The 25,937-nt window shown below is 38.6% G+C and overlaps 1 protein-coding gene across 1 annotated transcript in view; it reads right to left on the bottom strand.

Moving 5' to 3' along the window:
• Nucleotides 1–25,937, bottom strand: part of PDE7B (phosphodiesterase 7B) — a 303,303-nt gene that overhangs the window by 83,895 nt on the left and 193,471 nt on the right. The window lies entirely within an intron of this gene.

Here is a 25,937-nt window from a genome sequence, read left to right as displayed (position 1 = left end):
GGGTCTTAAATGATAAGTAAAATTTTGAGGATATTTAGATGGATCTTGAATGAAACATACAATTTTGAAAAGCAGCACTTTATAGTACTGGCTTGCAATTGATCTATGACCACTGAAATAAGAATATTTTTAGGAAAAAAATCATGCTAATCTTAAGAATAGTAGTAATCCTTAAGAATGATATTAATAATAAAATATAATTTGAAAATTTCTCTGAGGATAGAACAGTCCAGGTCATGGAAATGCCTATAAATTTTTGCAAAATATAGTGATCATCTGTCTAACCACTTCCTATACTTAAATATACTTCAAGAAAAAGCAAAAGTCTAATGGAAATCACTGCCAGGAAAAGTATTCATTGAAAAGAAAAAGATGGGTGCATCAATGAGAATAAATATAATTAGTAAGATAAAATACCAAGCAAGTCCCAATATAGCTGAATAATTTTTTTTTTTTTTTTGAACTTTGAATAATTTGAGAGAAGCGTTTTTATGTATTGTTTGTTTTCATGTGCTTCTGAACTTCCTGATTCTGGCCGGGAAACAAGGACAAACTTGCCAAAATATTGCAAGAAAAGATGTTGCTGATCACGAATAGGAAACACTCCAAGTCCCAGGAGATAGTCTGTTCTTAGGAGACCTCCACTCCAAGTCTGCTAACCTGAGAAGGACCATCAGGCCACCCCACTCTCGGATGGAGCCTGCTCTGGACCAGGAAACATTTGGGAGTTCTTCATTCCTGGCATCTGGGCCAACATGGCACTTGGGATTCTTTTAAGCTCCAAGCGTTGTTCACTTTTTGTTTGTTTTTCAGAAAGGAAACAGATGGCAAAGACTGGACTCGGTAGGGAAATGGTGGAATTGATTACATTATATCCACATTATAGAATGCTATGCTGTTACTAAAAACAGTAACTTTTATTTCCCTATAGTAAGAACTAACATTTATTGAGCCTTTAGTGTGTGCTACGTAGTGTTTGAAGTACTTTTCATAAATTAACTCATTTCATCCTCATTCTGACTCCCTTAGACAGTACTATTATCAGGATCATGCCCTGAGAGACAGTGGTACTAAATTACTTTGTCCAGATGACATGGCCAGTGAGTTTGAAGCCAGATCTGAAAACAAAGTGACTGGTTCCACAACCTGTGCCCTTCATTAATGCGGAACAATCCGTGTTCAAAGATGTCTCAACCTGAAGTGAGAGTCTCGATCTATTGTTAAGGGAGGATGAGTATTATACACTATTTAAAAACTGTATCACAAAGTAAAGAAATCAATAGCATGAGAAGGTATTTTTTACCTCTGTGACCTTGCTAAATCTTACCCTTCTGGGCTTCATTCCATTTTCTGTTTTGTTAAGTAGGGATAGTAATATCTGTCCTATATACCTTACAGAAGGTAGGAATCCAGTGAAATTACATGCATAAAAGTGCTTAGCCAATCACTTTGTAATAAAGCTTTATTATTAAGAACATTCTTATTGATATTGCTATATAAATACTGAACATATATATTATATAAACTCTATTTTGCATTATTTTACTTTATTACATACACAATTTTGTTATTGATACTGTTATAAAAATCTAGGTCAGTGTTAAAGTGAGTTTAAAAGGAGGAACACCATTCTTTGATATGTAGTTAAACACTATGTCAATTAAAGGGGGTTATAATCACATGTGTTTAGAAAAATGGAGGTTTAACAAATTAATCTCTTTTTTAAATTGTAAGATTTCTCAGACTCTTCAGTATGTTAGTGTGCACTGTGAATATCCAAGAAGGTGAGATCATACAGCATTTCCCAGACATATGTGTCCATAAAACATATTTTCCAGGTATCTTCGGAGATGACTATTTTGGGGAAAATAATTGAGTATATACTGCTCTACATGAAGTGTGTGTGTGTGTGTCTGTGTATCTGTGTATGTGTGTGTGAAATGCTTAGATCAAAATCTTAGCACTGGACAGAGCTTAGAGATCCCTTAGCCTCACTTCTCTGGTACCATCCCCCGCTTGCATCTTTGTCCTGAGTAGCTAAATCTATACTCTGGTTCTAATTTTTGTGTGTGCTGCAGACCAACTGGATGTCTATTCATTTATTCCACAAATATGTTTTGAGTGCCTGCTATGTGTCAGGCTCTGTTCTAGACCTGGGAATGCAGCCATAAACAAAACAGGCAAAACGTACCTGTCCTCTTGGGGCTGAGATTCTAGTGGGGGAAGACAGACCATAAACAAAATCAATAAGTAAATCTCCTCCCACAAAGAAGTAAGGTAAGTGCTATGGGGTGAAACAAAGCAGGGAAGGGGTGTGGGAGTGCTGGGTGGACTCCGCTGTGCCTGGGTGGGTGGGGCTGCAGCTGAAATAGGGCAGGGTCTGGGAAGGCCACACTGAGGTGACTTGAAGCAAAAATTTGAGTAAAGTGTGGGAGGAGCCATGATAGCATTTGGCAGGAGCATTTCAGGCTCAGAAACAGCAAGTGTAAGACCACAAGAAACATGACTGTTACATTCTAGAAACAGCAAGGAGCAGGGAGAGTGAAAGGGGGGTGTTGAGGGATGAGAGGGAGAAAATAGGGCAGAGAGGTAACAAGTGGGGAGGGGTTAGGAGGTGCTAGGTCTGAATGTGTTCCAAAATTCACTTTGAAACTGAATCCCCATTGTGGTAGTATTAAGGATTTTGGGGAAGTGATTAAATCATGAGGCCTCTGCCCTCATGAATGGACTAGTACCCTTATAAAAGAGACTAATGGGAGCTGCCTTGCCCCTTGTGTCATGTGAGGACACATGGAAGGTGCCATTTTATGAGGCAGAGAACAGCCTTCACCAGACAAAGAATCTACTAGCACCTTGATCTTGGACTTCCCAGACTCCAGAACTGTGAGCAATAAATTTCTATTGTTTACAGATTACCCAGTCTGAGGTATTTTGTTATAGCAGCCCAAATGGACTAAGACAGGAGTGGCAGATAGTTTGGAGACTCAGAGTGAAACAGGAAGACAGGAGAATTTTGAAGGAAAGAGTGACATGATCCAACTAAAGTTTTCCAAGGATTGCACTGGCTGCTCTGTTGAGGATAGAGTTTTGGGGCCTTTATACATTTACTAGATCCCCCAATACATGTGTTATCTTTTCCTATAATCCAGATCCTGTCTTGCATTTCCCATTCCAGTGATGGCAAGTCCAGTCAGTCAGCAAGGATTGCTACTGTGCCCCCTTCTCTCTCTGTTCACTGCCCCCAGGGGTAGTTTTCTCACTCAGTGGTGTAGACACTCTCCTAGGGCCTGCCAGAGACCTCTCTGGAAAAGGGTGTTAAGCCACCATCAACAGTCTCCTGACTTGCACAGAGAAAACAGAAAATGGATACAGCACACTGACATGGGTCTACTGCATTCACATAACTTGCCCATCAATTTTATAAGTATTTAATATACAAATATGTATATTTTAAGGAGAGGTATATTTTGTAGTATTTTATGTGTAAAATTAAACTGGGCCTTGCAGGATACATACTTGGAAGAAATACCTTGAAGCATATTTAGTTGAAATAAGGACTATTTGGGAAGCATATAAAACTCAAGAAACGTTGTCCATGCAGAAACAGTCCCTAAAACCTGTACTTCTGTGATTGGGCCTCACTAACTCACGATATCATTGGTTGGAACATGTATTAATTTGTCCAATCAGATCCCCTCTGTACACTGAACATACCCCTCACTGCAGCCATCATGCTCGATAATTATACTGAAGTGGAGACACTTTAAAACCGATCGTTTGTTGTGTTTTTTTCCCTAACTTTACGGAGGCATAATTGACAAATAAAAATTGTATATATTTACAGTATTGTATTAGTCAGTTTCTGTTGCTTATAACGAAATACCCGAAACTGGATGATTTATAAAGAAAATGAAATTAATTGCTTACAGTTTCTGAGGCTAGGAAGTCCAAAGTGCAAGGAACACATCTGGTGGTGGTGACAGTGGTCTCCCATGGCAAGATGGTGGAAGCAGAGAGAGCACAGAGAGAAACTCCTCTTTCTTTTTTTAAAGCCCTCAGAACCACACCCCTGACCACCATGTACGGCACGGTCGGTCCTGGTCCTACAATCCAATGACCTCTTCAAGGCTCCACCTTTCAATTACCATAATAGTATTTCCCACCCTCTTAACAGTCACAGTGGGGGCCAAGTTTCTAATACTCAAAACTCGGGGGACACAATTAAAGCTTCAGTGAGTTTTGGCGGGCCATAATTCAACCCACTACAAGTGTACAATGTGATGCTTCAATATATGTATACATCATGAAATGATTACCATAATCAAGCTGTTACCGTATCCGTCATCTCACAGTTATCTTTTTTTTTATGGTGAGAACATTTAAGACCTACATTCTTCATCATTTTAAAGTATACAATACATTATTATGGAATAGAGTCACACCACACTGTAGAATAGAGTTCCCGAATTTATTTTTCCTAACTGAAACTTTGTACGCTTTGAGCTCCATCTCCCCGTTCTGTGCTTTTTTTGTTTTTTTTTTAACTGAATCTGTCGTTTCTACCTCTTTGAAAATTTAGACGGCTCTTGCCTTTTTCAAGTTTTCTGACACTTCCCATTCTACGTAGTTCCACCTGTACTACTGACAGGAGTTTCGTAAACATATCTGCAAATAGTTGGGATTATTATTCAGTAGAACCAGAAACTTGAATTTTTGCAAATTGGCCCTCATTTTTGTTTGTCTGTTTGCTTTTTACTATCGTGGGTTTCCACGCTTACCCTCCACACCGATCCTTTTTAAAAACAAAGTTATACCTTTCTAATCCAAAGTCATTCTTTCAGACAAGAAGAAGAAAAAGGGGGACGCGGAGCAGAGGACTGCCTCCTCTGGTCTTCCGCTGCTCTTGACATGTCACCACATTCCTGCAGGTCCTTTTCCATCCTTGTTCTTTAAAGAATCTTTTAAAAACCCTCTTACTGATTTGTGTCCCCCATTTGTGTTTGCCTCTGGTTCCATAAAACTTTGTCTTTTGTGCATGTCATTAGTATTTTTAAAATATCTGAACTCAGCAGAGAATGTTCTGTTCACTGTCATTGACTTCTTTAGGTAAATGTCCCTTTTCTTGCTTACTGTGATATTTTGTGATCTCCATATAATGTGATTTTTAGGTTTCTTATCTACAAACATCAGTGTCCAAGTGTGCGTCTTAATCATCATCAGGAAAACAATGCCTGAATTAACTGAATAAATACACATCATAATAAATTTGACTTTTAGAGTTTTTTGTCCTTATCAAGGCTTAGAGCCTTTCAGAATCTGTTTTGATAGAAACACACATATCTCACTTTTTGAAATTAAAGTCCGACGATGCTCAGAATCCCCTTGTCTGTGAACTGCAGTCCTTTACTTCTCTTTTTGTGATAACTGAACCCACAGAAGTGGATCTTCCTGTCCATACTCAATTACATGGTTTTCATCTCTTTGAAAATGAGAACTGGAACTGAAAAGCTATTCTATGTATATTGAGATAATTATTTTGAAGATAGTAAATAGACAATAATGTTTACTCTCAATTAATGTTCATTGAGTACTGATTGTTAGTCTATTGTACTCATGTATTATTATATTAGGGATTACTGTGACTGGGAGCAATATAATATAATGACAATGATTTTTATGCTACCAGCTGATATCAGGGGGACAATTTCTTTTAGTACTAATAGCTTAGTTTTTAATCTCCGATATACTCTGCTTATGGCTTTACTCCTATATGTATAATTGTAACTGTTGAATGGATTTATGTGCAGTATATAATTTCTTCTACAGTGAGCACCAGCTTGGTACTCTGTATTGCTTATCATTTCAGACACTCAAGATTCTGCCATCGGTATCTCTCCAGGGCTTCCCTGCTTTTATAGTCTATAACATAGGTAGAAAATAACATTTGATTCCCCAATGGGTTAAATGTATCTTGTTGCTCACATCCAGAGTCTTTTGGACTAGGATTTTGGTTGTCCCAAGCTTGCCTAGTCACCTGGGGGGCCAAGAGAGTTCAATATTTCACCTTGGAAACTCATTCACAGCTGAGTGGTTGGGAAACTCTGATCTATACAATTAACATAACACTACCTGGAAACAACCCTCAGACATAGCTTATGATATGTTTGATTTATCAGAGTATAGGCTTCTTGAGGTCAACACACTTCACAGAATCGCAGAATCAATCTTCAGAGAATCTTACTACTCATCAACAGCGGTTGGGTAAGGTGGGGTTACAGACACTTATAAGAATGGGTAGAAGAAGGGAACTATCATTTAAAGCAAATGTTTTTATTTTTCTGGACTGACATGCAGTGACTTAGAGAAAGATAAGCTTTTGCATACCTTTAACCTTCTAATCATATGATTCAGCAGTTGTTAACTTGTAACCAGAACATTTTCTCTTATTTTATAAAAATTATATTTTCAAAATGGTCAGTATTACAGCCCAGTATGGGAGGAAAAAAGAAATTAGACAAACATTCTACTCTCCTTCACAACCATCTATGATCTGTTGTTTTTAATCAGATATTCTAATATAATTGGTCTGGAGTGAATCCGGGCCTATTTTTCCAGTTTCTCCAGTGACTTCAGTGGGGAGACATTGTTGAAAGCCAACAATGTCTAACTGAAACTTTGTACCCTTTGAGCAACAGCCTTTGATGGTCTTCCACCTTGTAACTGAACACATATGTTAAGAACACACCCCAAATCACCATCATCCAACAAAATCAAGAGGAGACATGAGGCAAAAGCAAACTGGGCAGAAAGCAAGTATTTGTAATATTCATCATCTCTGGGCATTTATGAATTATGTCTTGTTGGAATTTGGGCACTTTGGTTGGGGGAGTAGATTATCACTGCTTTGGTTACTTAAGAAAAGCTTTTTGAAACAATTTGACTTGTAGAATATTTTGAAAAGAAAAGGCTAGTGAAAATTTTGAGTATGAACTTCATACAGGTTGGCAAAAAGAAGGGCCAGAACAGCAAATAGAGAAATAGATGGTGTAGTGGTTTGTTGGTGAGAGAGAATTTGGTGGGGAGGGAAGGAAAGAATGGAAGACAGAGGCGGGGAGGTTAGGTCATCTGTGGCGAAAGATAAACATTCTTGGCTCTGCAAGGAAAAGGTCAGTTGTTGAGCAAAAACCAGGGCACTCCACATGTCGTCTGGTTCAGACTTAGAGAGTAACTGGCACGCTTTTTCTTAGATTGGCCAAATCAGAGCTGAGGAAAGACTTTGACAACAACAATCTGCACTCACGCTCAAAGCAAAACTATAACAAAAATAATAACATACACTACTGCTGGAAAATATTTACTGATAAGATTAAGAGCACAGTAAGATGCAGGCACATTTTGTGCTATTTACTATAGGGAAGTCACAATTTAAATTCCGAAGGAAAAAAACAGGTAATGATACAAACGCTAACTTTATTATAATAGCGTCTGTGAGGCCATGTCATATCCCTATAATCCCTTCAGCTAAAAGGAAAAAATATTCCAAATTCCTAAATGAAGAACTTAGGTTTGTAGTACACCTTTAGCAATAACTGATCACCAACTTTGTTGAGGACTTCTTTCTGCGTCTTTTCTAGAGTTTTTAGCACAGCTTTTCCCCCAAACCTTGATGCTCCACTCAAGTTCAGCCTTTCTCATAGCTATGTGAAAGGACCTGAGCTACCCTATCCAATGGAAGGATAGCATCCCTGATGGTATCTCTGCTGATATAAAATGAACAGTCACTTCTGAGTCATTCAAGGCTGACATTAATATAGGATTTACTTGGTTAGTTAAAAAATTTCATTTGCTGTTTTGCAGTATCTCAGAGGGCCTACACAGTATATCATGAAGATAAGCAGTTCGGAAAGGCAGATGGCTCCAGAGGGGGATTTTATGCCTGTGTTTGGTCAGAGTATTTGGAGTTCCTACCAAATAGCTAAAAGTGCCTTCTCTGAGCTCTAGAGATAGAAAATAAGGAAGAGAGAAAAAGACAAACACAAAGAAGTAAATGTTTAGAATGTTCGTCCTTGAGAGTAAGGGTTCTGCCTAAGAGTGACAAGTACATGTAATAAATTTAAAATGTTCAATAAATATTTTGTTATTTTATTTTATCCAAGTATATATTTTTTCCACTTGGGAATATGCCCTATATAAAGATGCGTAAAATGTTCACTTTGGCAAATTCGTCTCCACTCATTTCTTGTTTTTCGGCATTCGGAAAATCTACAACAGTGTCAGTATAACGTTCTGATTATGTTTTTCAACTTCCCCATTCATTTACTTGGCTTTATACAAAAATAATATTCAAAAGATGGCCCCAAAGAAAATATGCTGGGTACCAGGGTCATCAAGTGAACAATTGCATCTTTCTCTGAGAAGGGAGCTGGGGAAATGGACCAAATTGTAGGAGGTAGAAGCGCTTGTTTGCAGTCTTCTCTTTTCTCCATGTTTAATAGCATGGAACCATTTATTTATTGACGGCTCGAAATAAATTCAAATAGAACTTTGTAAATGCTCTAGTCTCTGGTAAGACCTACCTAGTGCCAATCTTTTCTGTTATTTATGAGAGGGCCTCAGAGAGCTTGAAAGTCTACTCTTTTTATCCAAAAATTGGTGGTGTGAGGGAAAGAGCTTTTGTGTGGAAAAGAACCTGGACAATAATTCCCCAGCTCTCAATTCTCCTAGGACTGAGTTGGGAACCCATTGAGTCTCTTATTTAAGTGGGCTTCACAGGTGGTAGAAAATGAGGCACCTGTGTTCTCTGAAGAGTTTTACGTGTGTCTTACTATTTCTAGGTGAACAAGAATATTTTATGGTTCCCTCTGTTTTGTTTCCTGTGGGGAGGTGGGTAAAGAGTGAAGGCTACAGGACTGGGGACCTCAGGAGGAAGATCCACTCCTAGAGTTTTATTGCTCTTTCCATTTACTTTGCTTTTTTCTCCCCAATTTTATTACCTTATATTTTTAAATGACAGTTTTATTGAGATACAATTTACATACCACACAATTCACCCTTTTAAAGTGTACAATTCAATGATTTTTAGTACTGAGTGTTCACAAATATGTGCAGCCATCATCATAGTCAATTTTAGAAGATTTTCATCACCTCAGAAAGAAACACTGTACCCTTCAGTTGTCACCTTCTTCTCCCCCATCTTACACCATCCTTGGCCTTAAGTAACCAGTATTCTGCTTTCTATCTCTATAGATTTCCCTATTCTAGACATATCAATAAGTGGACTCTGTAATATATGGTCTTTTGTCCACTTCACTTTTAATCTCATTTTGCCTTCTGACATTTATGGTAATGTTGTCTTGCATTGTGCTCTGAAAAATTTTAATGTATCCTTGCCTTTTTGGCTTGTATGGATTATGTTGTCCCTGAGTCAGGGGCACCTGGCATAATGCAACCCCCTCAATTAGTGCTTGTGGGTTTTTGAACTAGTGGCTATTGTTTTGCAGAAGTTGTCTGTAATATCTCTCTAAACAAGGTCACTCTGCTTCACGTCCACTTCGTGAGGCAGCCTCTTCTCTCTCTCTCTCCCCTCCAGTATAATAACGTTATAACCTGCTACAAAACTCAGGTCTTTATTTCCTGCACTCAGTCTTGACCATGTCAATCTCCATCTGCTTTTCTCTCCATCCTGTCCAGTTTTCAGGAATGCTCCCTGGCATCCCGGGAACCTACCTCTGTACTTGGTAAAAGAAGTACTCAGAATAATATCAAACTTTAGGTCTCTCAGGCACTGATATCCTGGCAATGGGATGAATGGCCCCACGAATTTGCCACTGATTATTCACTCTTCCTTATGTGACTTAGAGGAAAGACTTTCTCACACTGGTATTGACTTGTTGAAAGCATGGGAAATATAATCATTTGCTTATTTATCTATTTAAATTTCTGGGATAGTTCTAAGAGCAAAGGATTTCTCGATTTCAATTGTGGAATGTAACTTCGCTTGCTGTATGTCTACATTGCATTACAACCTCTAAACAAGTACAGGAAAACAAAATTGCCCTCAAAGTAGGACTACGTATATATAAGAAGCGTTCTTTTCCACATCTCTTTTTGAGAAAATCATGCTGTTTAATTAAGAAGCTTTGAATGCCTTAGACATACTCGTATTAAAAAGTAGGGACATGAAGTTATTGCTTTCTAATTGCTTGCCTATGTTAATGCTTTTAGATTTCAAAAAACTGTTTATATACAGCTAAAGTGAAAGTTAACTAGGCATCATTTTTATGGAATTTACTTGAATTCCAAGTCAAAATAAATTTGGGGAGAAAATGTCTTGCTCTTCCTACTTTTTGGTAGACAAATTTAGGGGAAAATCTTTTTTTCTCTCTCTGCTTGGATGTAAAAATTTTTCTTAGGGATATTTTGAGATATGGAACAATATAGAATCATGAATTAGTCACCCTCTGAAATTCACTTGTTTTTGAAATTCACTTGTTTGCTGAAATTCATTTGTTTATGTCTGTATTATTAATCAACATAAGATACCCAGCCATGCCATAATCAACATTTAAACCATAAAATTATTTGTTATAGCAACATAAAATAAAAGAGAAAAATGTTTCCCTCCGGAATATCTTTTTTTCTCATTTCAATCTATCAAGGGAGAGTGGGTAGTTAGAGAATAATATATAAGTAATTGCAGATATAATTTTGACACATAGAAACAATGAGGTCCTTTTCTCATTGGCATGTGAAGGCGCTCTTTCCCCCGGAATCTGGCACATGCTCCCTGCAGTTTGGGTGGTGATCGGCACATTCTCGTGCCAATGGGAATAACAGCTGGCTTCTCAATATTCTTCCAAAGCAGCTGCTCCATCTACCTTGGCACTGTGTGCACACAGCTTTAGTTGCTGACATTCTCAAGCTGTTGCCGAGTGTCTCTAATAACAGGACTTTACATTTTACCTTTCTTATTCTGAGCAAAATATCAGCATCTTTGATCTTTAGTTAAAGGAGATGCAACTCAAAGTCACCCTGGGATGAAATGCACAGTCATAGTCAGATTGGTGTTAGAGTTTTTGTGAATTATTGTGGATGTGCTGGTGGGGAAAAGAAAAACTAGATTCCCGCATACACCAATATTGGGAGATGTGCCTTTTGAGAAGTTTCAGTATGGGGCCAAAGTGGCATAAAAATAGGAGAAAGAAGGAAAAAGAAGATAGTATAAGGGAATATTTAAAAGCCATTAAGGAAAGACTCAGAATACTGAAAGTAAAAGTCGCTTCATACTAGAACTGGAAAGAAATACTAGTGTAAGAGTAGATGTGACAGACAGCTGTGTGTACAGACTATCCAGAATGGTGCTGAGTACTGGAATATTCCCCAAGTACAGGAGTTATAACTCCAGTTACCCACACCCACAATCCAAACATAAAAGACAAAATAGTGGGAAGAGTTCTCTTTTGACAAAGAGGCATTTGGTGGGAACTATTAGGAAGTATGGCAGAATAACTACCTGTTGGGCAAAGGTTAAAAATACCTATGTAAGAAAGAAGCAAATCACAGCCTGGCAGGAAATTGTAAAACTTGGTGGAGAAAGCAAAACCCTAAGAGTAACATTCTGAGCACGAGCAATCCAAAAAACTCACAGAGCTCAGCGCTTAATAATTGGCCAGAAGTGTCATGAATTATAAAATACTGCTTGAGTCTGCAGTGCTGGCCTGCAGCTCAGTCACACTTCTGTGTCGGCATCGCCCAGTGAGTTAGAGTACCCTGAAGCCAGGGATTGAAGTGGGGGCAAAGACATGCAGTAAACACGACACCTAACATTAACTTCCCGGTATTAGAAGTGGAGCTGTTCTGAAAAAAGGGTGAGAGCTTTGCAAATTCCCTTTACTTTTCAATATCAACGTTTCTCTCCATTACTTTGCCTCAACTCTTTGCCTTCAGTGTGCATCCCCTGGATAACCAGCAACCTGCTGATGAAAGTTAAAATTTCTATACCTGCCTGGGGGTGTTAACTGATTCCATCACCCGAAAATCAGCCAGGCACAGAGCGCTTTCTCTGAACACCCAGCCTCCCAGTGCATTACAAAAGCAAGACAAACTGGGTTACCAGCCTCAGAAGTTTTTGTCTTTGCTTTATACAGATCCCCATAAATTTCACAACAGATTAGTACCGGGACAGTACTTTTGGCATAAGTATGCAAAGTCCAGACACAAAAAAGAATTTCTTGACTCATTCTCTATGTGACGTTTCTAATGAAAAGAATAATACTTTTATGTCCTGCCTGTGAGAAGTGAGTGATGTGGCAGCAAAGACGGGTAGCCCTATTTTTCTTTTCCTGTTTCAGAACTGGAAGGCTAAGTCAGAGTGTGCAATACAATGCTAATCAATAAAAAGGTCTTGTATCTTTGGTGTATCAGTTACTGCTTTATGACCCTCTAAGACGTGTCTAATACAACAGTGCATTTCTGAAAAGATTTATTGTGAAGCTCAGCTGAGGAGGGAAAAACACTGGAACCTTCATCTCCAGGATGTGCCCTGCCCATCCCACCCAGCTCTCCCAAGAGTGCCAGAACTAAGCCACTGGGGCCAGCTGGGACTGAGACCCAGAAGGGAAAGAGGGATGGAGAAAAAGGGTGGTGGTGATGGGTGTTTGGAAGAAAAAAAGAGGGCGTGGAGACTTTGTTTTTTCCACCTTGTTGAAATTGAAATGAAATTTACCGTCCAAATTATCTGCAACCAATTCTGCTCCTAGGCTTGATTTACTAAAGCTCAATAAAAACTTCTCCCTGAAGCGAGAACCTAAAGACTCGCACATTTTAGATGCCATGGCCTGCGATAAGATTCCCTTGTCCAGCTGAAACACAAGAGGATTCCACAGTTGTGAGACGGTGTCTGGCAATTTGCTTTTTACACCTCATACTTATAGAACACTTTGCACTTACAAAATGTTTTTCAACTACTTTTATTAGCTAAGCCATAATTAACCCTTCTGTCAGAGACAACTAGTATTTATCTTGAATCACAGAAACACAACATTTCCCCCGTTCTATGGTATGTTAACCACTCAGGCAATAGCGCTGATCTGTTTTTCCTGCTATTGATCTGTGTAGAATTTCTCTTCCCTATTCTTTTCTCTCTTTATCTTCTTTCTCTTTCCTTTCTGGAGGTTCTATTACCAGAGTTCAAACTGAAAGTAAATTTCTGGTATAGTTCTCTACATATTTCAGATGAAAGTGGATGTCAATTTACATTAACTAATAATTTCCCAAGATACCAATCGATTTAAGATGGCATAGACTTGGCCAGGAAAGCTTCTGTGTCAGGGAAAGCCACTTAATTGCCTGCAAGTTCATCTAACTTAATGAACTGGAATATTTGGTTTTGGACCCCATTTTCAGAGGGTTGTGAGGCTTTATGATTTTATATGGATAAATAAGTTGGAGATTTATGAATCTAAATGATTTTCTAGAGACCCTATATAATGTATCATTTAGTAGTATTGAAAGAGGAATATTTAATGTTTAATTTTTAAGTAAAATAAAATGGTTACATAGAAAAGTCCTTCATACCTAGAACTGTGATTGAAGGTGTAATTCAGACTTTTACACCAGGTAAGTACACTTCAGTGAGTATAGGCAAAAATTCACATTAACATCAATAATGCTATTTTCATAAACCATTTGTGGTTGATATCAGGGAAATATTTCTCCTGTACCTGATGAGCTTATAGCTTTCTGAAAAAAGAAAAATAAATGGATGGGGGAGGAGAGAGAAACAGAGAGGAAGGTGGTGAGGAGGCCCCAAAGAAAACGGTTAGTGAAGGAAAGCCAATCATAATCCAGCTGTTCCAAGCCAACCAAAGCATCTGGTTTCTTTAATTTAGTACACTTCATACTAAAAGGCCAGTTTGTTTACACTGCATATTTTGAGTTATTTGAAATATCTCTTCCAAACCATTGGGTTTGCAACTTCAGGGGAGGCTTTTCAAATGTGGCTGGAAAGTATCACCACATCAGTATCACATGGCATGAATGATATAAAAAAAAAAAGGAGAAATGCTACAGACATTTTAATGGCAGTTAGTGTGCCATTTGAGACGATTTTATTATGCCTTTCTGAGAGAACTGAAATTGCCCCAACTCAACCTCTAACATATGTAGTTAAGCCAGTTTCTCTGTACAGGTGGGCACACATGCAAGTAGTCACGTGAGCGCCCTCAGGTACTTGGGGAATTTCTCCACGGGCAAAAACCTATGCTGTGTTCCAGGAATACTACTCACATTTTAACTGAAACATGAAACAGGAAATACACAAATGTATAAAATCCAGGAAGAACTTTGGAACCCTTCTGGAAGGAATGTGAAGATTCAGTCCTCAGTCCTCTGACTGTTCTTTCATGGACCCTCTCCCAGTGAGCTCATCACTGATAGGGCTTCAGTGATCAATTCCAACTGATTACTAAGTAGGGACTCCCAATGCTGTCCTCTGAATCACTGTTCTCACCTGAACTCCAGTCCTGGATTTCCAAATATTTCAAAACACTTTCACTTGGCTGTCTCGCCATCACTTGGAAGTCCAAAATGGAACTCAGCCTTTTATCTAAACCAATCCCTCCTCAGTCTCCATATTTAGGTAATTGATGCCATCCTTCTCCTGGTCAAAAGAGGTAGGAATTTGGGAGTTAATGTCATCTATCTGTTCTCATCCCACATAGCTCCCTGTTGGAGCAACCAAGTCTTTTACTACTTGTTTTACAATATGATTTAAATTTGTCCTTTCTTTCCACTCCCATTGCTCTCTCTTCACTTGATACCTGGATTACACAATAATTTCCCATTTGATTTTCCTGAATGTGAGATTGGAAAATATATACCTGAAGGCAAAGACCAGAAAAAACTCCTGAACATTCTACGTAAACAGAAGGGACTTTGCTCTGCCTAGAAGATATCCACAATTTGAAACTATTCACGAGAAAACAAATTCATAGCTGAGGCAATGACAAGCCATTAAATTCACAATGCTACTGTGAGGCAGGTTCTTACCCATTTATCTTTATTGTGGTCCAGGCCAACTGCATAACTGGCCCTGAGCTGACCATTGCAGCCTTCCTGATGTCTGTTAATAGTTGGCAAGTCTCGCCACCCTCTCCAGATGATTTGGTGATCAGTTGATTAATCTTGGACTTTTAAGGTCAGATAGAATAACAGAAGTTCAGACAGAGAAAAGTTTGCTCCTGTTTCTCAAGTCTCTCCAGCTGGGACTGTTTGACCTCATCAAGAGCCGTAACTGCAGCAACTTATGGAGCAACAGTAATAACAATGCCCTGTGGGAAACGCAACTGGAAAACAGGAGGCCAGAGCTGGGTGGTGAAGGGTTGGTCATAAACACTTAAGGCCTCAGTGTGATACCTTTGTGGCCTATGTAATTCCCACTGACGTCAATTCCATGTTATGGATACTTTTGGACCATAGGAAGGAAGCTTACATTGCTTCACAGAGTTACTCTCACTCAAAGCTGCAAAGTAGTGGTTCTCCGAGCGTGGTCCTCAGACCAGCAGTGCTGGCAGCACCTGTGATATTGCTAGAAATGCAACTTCCTGGCTGCACCCTGACTGACCTAGTGAATCATAAACTCTGGGGGTAAGGCCCAGTAAGCCGTAGTGTAATAAGCTCTCCAAGTGACTCTTATGCACTTATCTACAGCTTGAGGAGCACTGCTGTAATAATGCTGATAATATCCACATGGAAGCAAGCAAACAAAAAACACGCAAAGAAAATAGGATAATGAAGAATTTGAATGTAGGTCCTATTTCTCTTGTACTTGCAAGACAGAATACATCTCATTAAATACTGTTGACTGAATGACCAAAAGGGTCTTATGTAGGTTGGTGCAAAAATACGAAATATTCCACCTAGTGAATGATGCCTTAGATGTCTTTGTCTGTTTGTTTGTTTTTGAGAGAGTCATTGAAGTCTAAAAATTGGACACTAATGTGAGAGGCAAGGCCTTCTAGGATAAGGAGAGTCAGTTGTGATACACATAGAAAAGTCCAAAGATGCTCTTTCTCTTTTTCCTGTCGTAAGAATGTTGGCGCACATTTCAGTGGTCGGGGTAAATATTCTGTGAATAACCAATTCTCCCTCAAAACAAATCTTAGAAGACGAATTTGTTTTTTAATCACTCAAGTGCCCTTAGAAACTATTCTGGCCTCCCTGCATGTATCCAATTGGTCATCAAATCTTGAAAATTTTACCTTGTAATGTTTATTGAATTCATCTCATTGGGTGCTTTCTAGACCTTCAGCACTTCCTTGGTTTAAGCATTAGTTTCTCTTCCGAGGGACTGTAGTCACCACGAATTTTGTGTTTCTCTCCTCATGTGTCCCCCTTTAGCTCATTCCCTACAATCTGCCACATTAATCTCCCTGAAGTGATGACACTCCCCTGTCATTCCGTGTTTAAAACCCTTCAATCACTTTAAGTTGTTTTTCATATCGTGACATTGCAGTATGAAATATAGGGCCTCCCATCATCTGACCCTTCCTAACTCTCCAGCCTATTGCCTGCCAACCTCTCTGATATATTTGCCTTCTACAAACATTGTACCATCCTCCCCCTTCTCTATGCTGGGAAATTTCTACCCACCTTCACTGTATCCCTCTCACGCATTTTGCAAAGTGTGCCTCTCCTCTGTGCAGCACTGCATGCTAGCACTCAGCACCGCATCCTGCTTTTCTTTCTCCTTAGAGCTCTGAAAGTGCAGGAGCCATTTCTTATTAACGTTTGCAAACATAGCACTTGGCTCTGCCCTTAGTACATAGCAGCTGCTCAATAAATGTTTGTTGAATAAAGAAATGAACAAATTAAAGGCAATCATCCTTCCAAAGGCTGCTCCCTAGGAGAGATAGATGAAGAGATCTCCATGTCAAATGGGTATCCGCAGAACAAAAAATGGCTAGCAAGCAGAGATAAGAGAGTTCACAACAAATGAGAAACGACTCCAAGTCTTCCTACAGACCTCAGACTGAACCGTGTTGGGAAAATTCATAAAAGTTGAAAATCTCTTTTCATGCTGTTAGTTTCTTCTTCTCATATTTTCATACTCCTACTAAAACTGGAGGAAGACGTGTTGAAATGAAACCCCTGAGGAAGTTAAAATTTAAGTGGAAGAAGGAAGGATAAGAAATCTTCTGTGAGAATGTTTGTTCTTACTGCCAAACTTTCAGCCTCCAGAGACTTAGGGGTGAAGTGGGTGGGAGTGGGGGTGGCTTTTGTGAGATCAGAGAGCACGTAACTTTGGGTGCTTATTTGAACTGAACATAAATTCTAAAAATCTGGAAGTTTGTCTTCCCAAACTATTGGAACAAGCCTGGAATTTAATTTTATATTTTGTTCTCTAGAGACACAGGGCCCCAAAAGGGTGGGGGTGGGGGAGTTTATTTGCTTGGCTTGAGAATGTGATACTGAACACATGGGGTTTTTTTCCCCCCTCATTCTTTTTCCTCATCATTATAGCATCAGATCTAGAGGAACTGCAGGTGGGTGATTGGTTTGGATCCAATTCCCAGACCGTGCTGCTCTTTAATTGTCCTTGTTTTATTTACATGCTGATATTTGGAGTAATTTTCCCATGCTGACGGGAGATGGATCCCAATCTACTGGGGAGGATCTACTGTCAGACTCTCACACTCATTCTCAGTGGGCAAGAATGATGTCCCAAGTGAGCACAGTGTTAAGGAGAGTGTTGTTCTGGTCACCAGAACAGCTGGAAGCCCTGCTCTTTGAGAAACCACTGGAAACAGTGGGAAAGTCTTTATTTTTGCCTTCTTTATCCAAATGGCTGGTCTCTGAGTTGTGACTTCTGGCTGCTAAAGTTGGGATTTAACCCTATATAATGTTGGCAAGAGTCAAGAATCAAAGTGCTTGGAAAATTCAGGTATATAAACAAAACCTCAGCCCGTAAGTGGTCTGTGTCTGAAGAACATCTGGTTTCAACACAGCACTGTCCAACAGAACTTTCTGCAATGATGAAACTGTTCTGTGTTGTCCAGTCCTATAGCCACCAGCCCTATGTAGTGATTGAGCTCTTGAAATGTTGTTAGTGCAACTCAAGAACTGAATTTTTAATTTTATTCCATTTTTATTAATTTAAATTTAAAATTTAAATAACCACACATGACTTGTGGCTATTGTATTGAGCAGTGCAGTTTGAAGATATGGTTTAAATTTGTAAAACAGATATATTGAATGTACAAAGTGATGTTCTTTAAAAAGGAGAAAAAGCCAGAGTACTGCTATACCTGATGGAAGTTTACCTAATCATTTAAGAGTATATAGTTTTCCAGGTTAGATAACAGTATGAAGGGTACAACTCCATTTATATAAAATTGTGTGTGTGTTCATACAGTGATGTCTGGACAGGTATTAACGAAACGGGTTTTCCCTGGGTGACAGGATTTGGGCTGCTTTTCACTTCGTACTTTTCTGTTTTATTTAAAATATTTGCAATGAGTGCATATAGGTTCTTAAAAATTATGAGACTGTTTTTATGGTGCATAGTGCACACCTTTCAGCATTATTAAGTTTAAAATGTTTATGTACTTTTTAAATGTAAATTCAGCTATCTCTTATCTACACTGCCCCAAAGAAGGATATTTGGGAGTTGGGGCAGGTTTTGCACATAAAGATGTGTACCTCTTTCTAATCAAAAAATCCAAAAAGCTTTTTCTCACCCCTTTGTCTCCTTTACATACCAGCTCCTTTTTTCTCAGGGTATTTAGAAATTTTTATGATCATTTGCATTCTAAAACACCCTTGTGGTATCATCATTCATCTAGAATTAGGATGCTCAGGTATCAAAGCACTGAGGTTTTTTCAGGAATAATTTGGCAGGGGTAGGATCTAACAGGGTAGGTGGGGAAGGGGCAATGCCTGATCATCAAGGTTGTCACATAGACACTCTTGTCCATTTTCCTTAAATCAAATGTGCTGTGTAAATGAGTAGTCTTAGTTAAATGCTGGAAAGTCACTCCTTCACTGGCATAGGGATTCTCTTTCCTGATGAGTCGTTCCTTTGAAAGCTGCATTTTACAGTGCAAAGTCACATCATCTTTATAGCTGACCTACAAGCCTTTGCTCAGTATTCCTGCAAAAGAGGACCATGTGCCAGTGCTAAGACGTCAGCCTCATGAGATCTCTGTTTCCTCGATTATCACCTGGCACCCTGGAGCACTCAGTTAACATGTAGCTTGACACCAACTTCACAGTCAACTGCACTGAACATTCCATCCAGTAGCTAACCTCAATTCACCCTGGGATGAAGTTATAATCAGGAAGCCTGGCCAGTTTTGCATTAGCAATGGATGACTCCATGATTTCACATGATTACGGAAACCTGTATGCGTCTATGTGAGCCAGACTGGACCTCCAGACACATTCATGATCATTACCAAGTGGCTCAGCTTTTCAATAAAAAACAAAAGAAAATATTCCATATACTTGAAAAATAAAAATCCAGGATTGATAGAACCTGTTTAACAAGCATTAAGTGCAGGAATATTGTGCATACCATAATAATTTTAAAGATTTACATTTATAAAATTCTGCCTTTGGAAGACCTCAAAGCCTTTAAGACTAATATTCATTAAAAATACCTTTTCGTTTAAAAACATATGTTGAATATACTTCCTATGCACTAATTAACCTTACATTGGAAATTTAATTTTAATTTTTATCTAAGTACTTCTGTACATAGTTTTAAAAGTCAACTAATACTATGAGGCTTACAACAACCAAATAGCTGTTCCCTTTCTCACTTCCACCCCACTTCCAAGCCACACACCCACTGGGAATTACTTTCAACAGTCTCAGATTTTTTGTGATGATATTTACCTCCATATTTCTAAATAATGCATTTATATTGATACATTTTGATTTTAGTTTTAGACATTTAGGGACGATTAGGAATTAGTACTCTTCCACAGCCTTCCTTTACGCTCTTCCCTACTCCCACAACTTTCTATTCCCTAATTATTACCATTTGGGCCTAAATCATATTCATTAGTATAGTCTTAACATTTCACAGTTGAGCCTCATTGGGTACTATGTTGACATTTTCTTTATTGTACATCTTTGTGGTTTTAGTTTGTTTAGTCTGTGTATCTGAAAGAATGGTAAAACACAGTAATATTGTCAAGAACACAGCTTTGAGATTTTTCTTATCAGGTCCATTCTGCTTGTAGCCCTGCTTCCTGTAGCTGTCTTCCTAGTCTGCGTCTTTCCTTCTCTCCTGTGCTGGATTCTCTATTTTTTACCTTCTGTGTTTCTCTCTTCCTCTCTCTCTTCCCCTGCCATGCCTCCTGCCCCCATCTGTTTTTATCCTGATTTTGGTGAAAGGTCCTCCAGAAGCTCCCTGACAAAGGGTACATAAGAAGAAAAAAGTTAACGTCTTGCGTATCTGCATATGGTTTATTTATCTCCATCTATTGCTGGGGGGCTTGGCCATTTTGTCAGGGACCCCAAAGTGTGAATAACTTGAGGTCTTTTTCCAGGGTGGCCACTTTCCACAGAGAAGGGATTTAGGTGCTTTCATTTAGCATACATACTTTGCCTTCATTCCCACAACCTTTGAATAGCCTCTCTCCTTCCCCATGGGTTCCATGTTCCATTGTCCAGAACCTCTCTGGCTCGCTTTCCACAGAGAACAAACCCTAGTCTTCTGCCAAGGTAGAAAGGGAGTATTTGCTTGGATGTGCGGGGTGGGGGAAGAGATCTGGGGGTCTAATTGCAACCCATACAGACTTTGAACCAATTCTCTTATTTTTAACACAATTCTACCTCCCTGGCTCCCTGTCTTTACAGTTCCTGTTGCCTTCAATTCCTGACACTTTCCAAGGTTTGGGGTACAAGTCAGCTTACTTTGTCCAGGCTTCTCCTTTCTGCAGTCAGTTAGTGACACAAAGAAGTAAACATATCTCAGTTACTACCTGCCTATCCACTTTCCATCCTCCAAACGTACCTCTTGCTTATTGCTGTCTCCTTTTCCGTTCTTTGTTCTTTTTTTATTGAAACATAATTGATTATACATATCAATACCTGGCACAATGTGTGATGATCGAATCAGGATAGTTAGCACATTCTTCATCACAAAAGGTAATCATTCTTTGTGATCCTTAGCTACTTTCTTGCTTACTAATTCTTTGTTCTTGTGGGTTTATTCATTTTTTATTGCTGCCCTATCATGGGCTTTGGGATAGACAGGTGTTTTTAACCTACCACATTTATCTGCCCTATAAAAATAAAGACACTGCATAGATGCAGAAATTGAGATGCAGAAAATAAGATGCATAATCAAAATCCTAGGTAAGTGAGCCATAGAGTTAGGGCTAGAGGCTGCTTTCTGTGCCACTGACCAGCCAGGCCTCCTCTCCAGGCATTGTTCCATGAGGATTTGTTATGTTGCCCAGGCAGTTCTTCTCAACATGAATACCATTATCAGGAATTACTCTAATAAGAGTTGCTCCAAGAAGAGAAGAAGGATAAAAGAGAAGGGGCAATTAGGGAGAAAAGATGGTTGAGAAGCAACATGTATTGTAGGCACTCAGAATTGCAATTTTAACCGCACTTCACCTGGAAGTAGGTTTTTAAATGATAAAGCAGTGCCATTGCAAATCAGAACACACAAACTCCACGTGGCTGAGCCAGAGGTGGTACAGCGGTGATCATTGTTACAAAGGGTGGGGGACCGAGAAGCATCACGCTCTTCAGTGTGTCGCTGCTATCATACCATCTCTACACATCTCATTTACTACTACAAGGAGAAAATATCAACAGCTCTAAGCAACACAGTTCACCATGTTTCCCTTTGTGTGAGAACCTGCAGGCAGTGGGGGGCTTGGTCCAACACTTTGTAATCTTAGTACCTCACCAATGATTTACATGATATTACAGCTGTCAGAGAACATCAAGATAATTTGCCGATTCCTCCTTTCCTTTAATGCTTTGAACAATTCACGTTTAAAAGAGCCTGAAATATACTCTTCCAATGGCTAAAGGAGACTCAGATACTCAGAGTGACTGTGGCTTGAAAACATTTTATTTATTAACAAAAATTCTGATTGATTTTGTGAAGTTGTTTCAGAATTTTTCCTCATTAGAGATAACAACTGAGTGATTTTCTATAGAGGAAAGAAATCTAGTTTCCCTCAAATTCCTTTTTGTCATAGGAATGGGATAGGAATGAATTCTCCACGAAGGAATTAGGTCTATTGGGAAGAATATGGAAACTAAATTTTTTCATTTGCTTCGGATATAGGACTTCTGGTGAAATTTCATTTTTCTCCTATTTGCGTTTTACTTTCATAACACATTTTTATAAAGTATGTTGAGGTTCTGAGCTGAAAAGACATAGATCTTCATCAACCTTGGTCATTTATACTTTGATACCCTTTGGTGATATATTTTTCGATTTATACTATATGTGACTATAAAAATGCTGTTACGAGCTCAATTTTGTCCTCCTCTTCCCCCAATTTATATATTAAGGTCCTAACTCCTAGCACCTCAGAATGTGACCTATTTGGAAGTAGGGTTTTTTAAAAAGGTAATTAAACAAGGACATTAGAGTGGACCCTAATCTGATATGACAGGCACAGAATGAAGACCGTATGAAGACACAGGGAGAAGATGGACATCTACAAGCCAAGGAGAGAGGCCTCAGAAGAAACCAAATCTGCAAACGCCTTGGACTTGAACTTTTAGCCTCTAGAGCTGTTGGAAAATATACTTCTGTGGTTTATTAAGCCACCCAGTCTGTGGTTCTTTGTTATGACAGCCCCATCAAACTAAGATAGATGCCCATAATTTTGTGACTTGGAAAAAAACCTTTTCACTTTAACTTAATCAACCCAATCTTATTCTTTACACAAAAAAGGGGGGGAGGGGTCTTTAACATATGTTACGCCAGGACCTGTTACTGTGCATGCATATACAGACACTCAGCAGTACATGTTGAGTTATGTACTCTCTCTTTTATGTCATTCAGATGGAGGTTCTTGGTTGTGGCCCCACTGTGTGACACCGAGGTACAGAAATGGCAACAGTGACCTGAACTGTGAAGTGCAGATATTCCATCAACACACTTGAACCAGTAAAGCAGGCCATAAAGACAGAAGAACCAGCCACGTTCTCAGAGCAGAACAGCCACAAGCAACTCTACTCCCTGGGTTTCCTCCAAAAAGAGAAGGGTGCATTGAGTGGCTCTTAGCTGTTCCTACCAGAACGTACAGGTAAGCCAATAAAAACCACATGATCAGCTTTATCAGGAACTGCTGACAAGCCTGAAAGATCCAAAATGGACACCTGATCCATGTCTGTTGTCAGGACTTTGTCTGCCATGGCAACCAGGCCAGTTTCCATCGCATACGCTGGCCGACAGCCCAATTGAAAAGGATCAGGCAAGTCAGAATTCTAAATATCAACAGCATCACTCTGTCAAAACCTCTCCTGTGACCTTTCTCAGAAAAGGAAATGTAATGACAAGATGAAAGTTATCCAGACTGTCCATGTCCGGAAAAGCTCTCAGTGGCACAGCCATTCTGTCTGAGATGCTGTGTCCTACAAGGTGGCCACAGTCTTTTCAAAGGGTGATGCAGCACTATAAAATTTATGCTCAAACTGATTGAGGAAAATAAAGTTTTTAGAAGACATTTTTTCTTAAGATCAATAGAAAAATAAGAAACAAAATTAAAGTGTTAGCTAATGCTATGACCTATCTCACCAGGTGCCTCCCCCAGCTATTTCCTATTAGTTAACCCTGTTCCTTAACAGCACTTAGGACAATTTCAACTTGTCTTTCTTCCTCCCTTTGTCTCTCCATCTCTCCCTCCTTATTTATTTTCTGATTTTCCCATAAGATTGTAGCCTCCCTGAGGGCAGGAACTATATTTATTGTTTTCACCAATGTATATTCAAGACCAATTATACTACATAACAGATGCTTAGTAAATATTTGTAGAAGGACTGGCTGAATGAGAAAATGTTAATGGAAACCAAGGAAAGAAGCTAAAACATATTTAGTTCTTACTGTGCTGTGCGCATTGTAAGGCACTGACATAGGCTCATCTCATTTAATCTTTAAAACATTAGAATGATGTATTCTTAACACCATTTTTCCAATGAGAAAACTAGGATCCAGAGAAGTTGTGTAATTAATTTCTTAGTGTTTCTGTAATGATTGTGCAATGAGCTACCTCACTGTTCCTCTTTCTAGACTTTGAAAATAAAATTCCCGATACTTTAGAATCTAAATTATATATGTGTCTCTCTGTGTGTGTGTCTTTCTTTTCTATTTTACTTTTCCTCTTGTCCAGCCTTTCTGATGCTTTAGTGATTCTGAACTTTGCGCAATGCTGAGGTGAAGGCTGAGGTTGGCCGAAGAGACTATGGCAGCTGAACTACAAGGCAGTCTCTGTAATTTTGTTTTCATTGGTTATTTTCAATATATTTATTAGGTTGTTAAACTGAACCATCTTGACTGGCCCCAGCCAAGTTACTTACTGTGTAAATGGCACCTTAACTATGTAGTGATCATGAAAGAAGTCAGTACTCTTAGGTGAGGGCCTCAAACTGAAATACGGACGGGCAAGTCAAGAGTGGGTCGAAGGTTCAATGTGATCTTTTCCAAACCTCTCTGGTTTGGAAATCTAACTAGAAACCTCCTGGAGTCAAGACTTCTGATGAGATTCCTGGAGCTTCTTGGTCCAGGCGTGGGTTTGGAATACTTGGGAAACGGCCGACCACAGGGATCTCAGGGCTCTTCATTCTGGCTCTGTTTGGAAGTGCTGAGCTGCATGAAAAGTAGGACACTTGAGGGGGTTGTGGAGACTTTTTAAAACCTCAGTAGGAATTTCAATTGTTCATTTTGGGCAAGAGTTTGTGTTTGGTTCCTATGTAAGCCCAAATAACTTGTTTTTTTACTGACTTTAGATTTTTATGATTCAGATCTTTAGTGTCCAAGTACTATCATCATGTAGGAAAATCAATCCATTATTTTAGTTTGAGGATAATAAAAAAGTCAATATGTGGCAAATTATAAATAAAGTCAAAGAGTGCCATTTTAAATGATCAGAGTGTGTTTTTTAGTACCTTAAAGTGTACAGAAAATTTAGTGGTTTTAAATTAAATGAATTAAGGCATAAATAAATGTCTAAAATGCTATCCTATCCAGATCAATTACTGATCTTGAAAAGTAGATTCGAGTACATTTAAAATTTTTTCTTTTAACAATATCATTCATGAGAAATAATTATGAGAATATTATTTGAGAATGACATATTAATATATTCATATAAAATATGAAAAATGTAGGTCTGAAAGCAAATTGGGTGGGTATTCATAAAGAATAATAAATATTCTAACTGGATACCATTGTTAAATTATAAATAATTTGTCTTAATGCCACCCATCCATTCTAACCCAAGGGAATTTCAAATGTAATGAACTTTCTCTCCTGTTCAATTGGAATTGAAGGACTCAATCCATTTTTAATTAAACTCTTCCTGATGTTGCACAAAAATATTATGTTTATCAGCTGGTTTTGAGTTTAAGTAGCTATTTCTTAAAATTTGCTTTAAATTTTGTTTCTGCATTTTTTTTTTTTAGGCTTTCATTCTTTAAAATACAGTGCAGTATATTCAACTGAAAGCTCAATTTTCATATATATTAAGTTTATATGCTCAGAAAGAGTTGACTTATGGGAGAATTTCTAGTTTCTTAATATTTGTAAGTTTAATATTCTTTAAGTTTTGGGATCTTTTGTTGTCATTTTAGCTCAGATGTGCTATTTGAATAACAATTTTTCTTTAACAGTGACTCAGATTATAGATAGATAAGTAGATAAATAGATAGGAAAAGACATGCCAGCTTTTTTACTG

The sequence above is a fragment of the Cynocephalus volans genome, chromosome 5 (assembly GCF_027409185.1).
Source record: "Cynocephalus volans isolate mCynVol1 chromosome 5, mCynVol1.pri, whole genome shotgun sequence".
Classification (NCBI taxonomy): Eukaryota; Metazoa; Chordata; class Mammalia; order Dermoptera; family Cynocephalidae; genus Cynocephalus; species Cynocephalus volans.
Note: the sequence above shows the minus strand (reverse complement) of the source record. Positions and strands in the feature narration are given on the sequence as shown.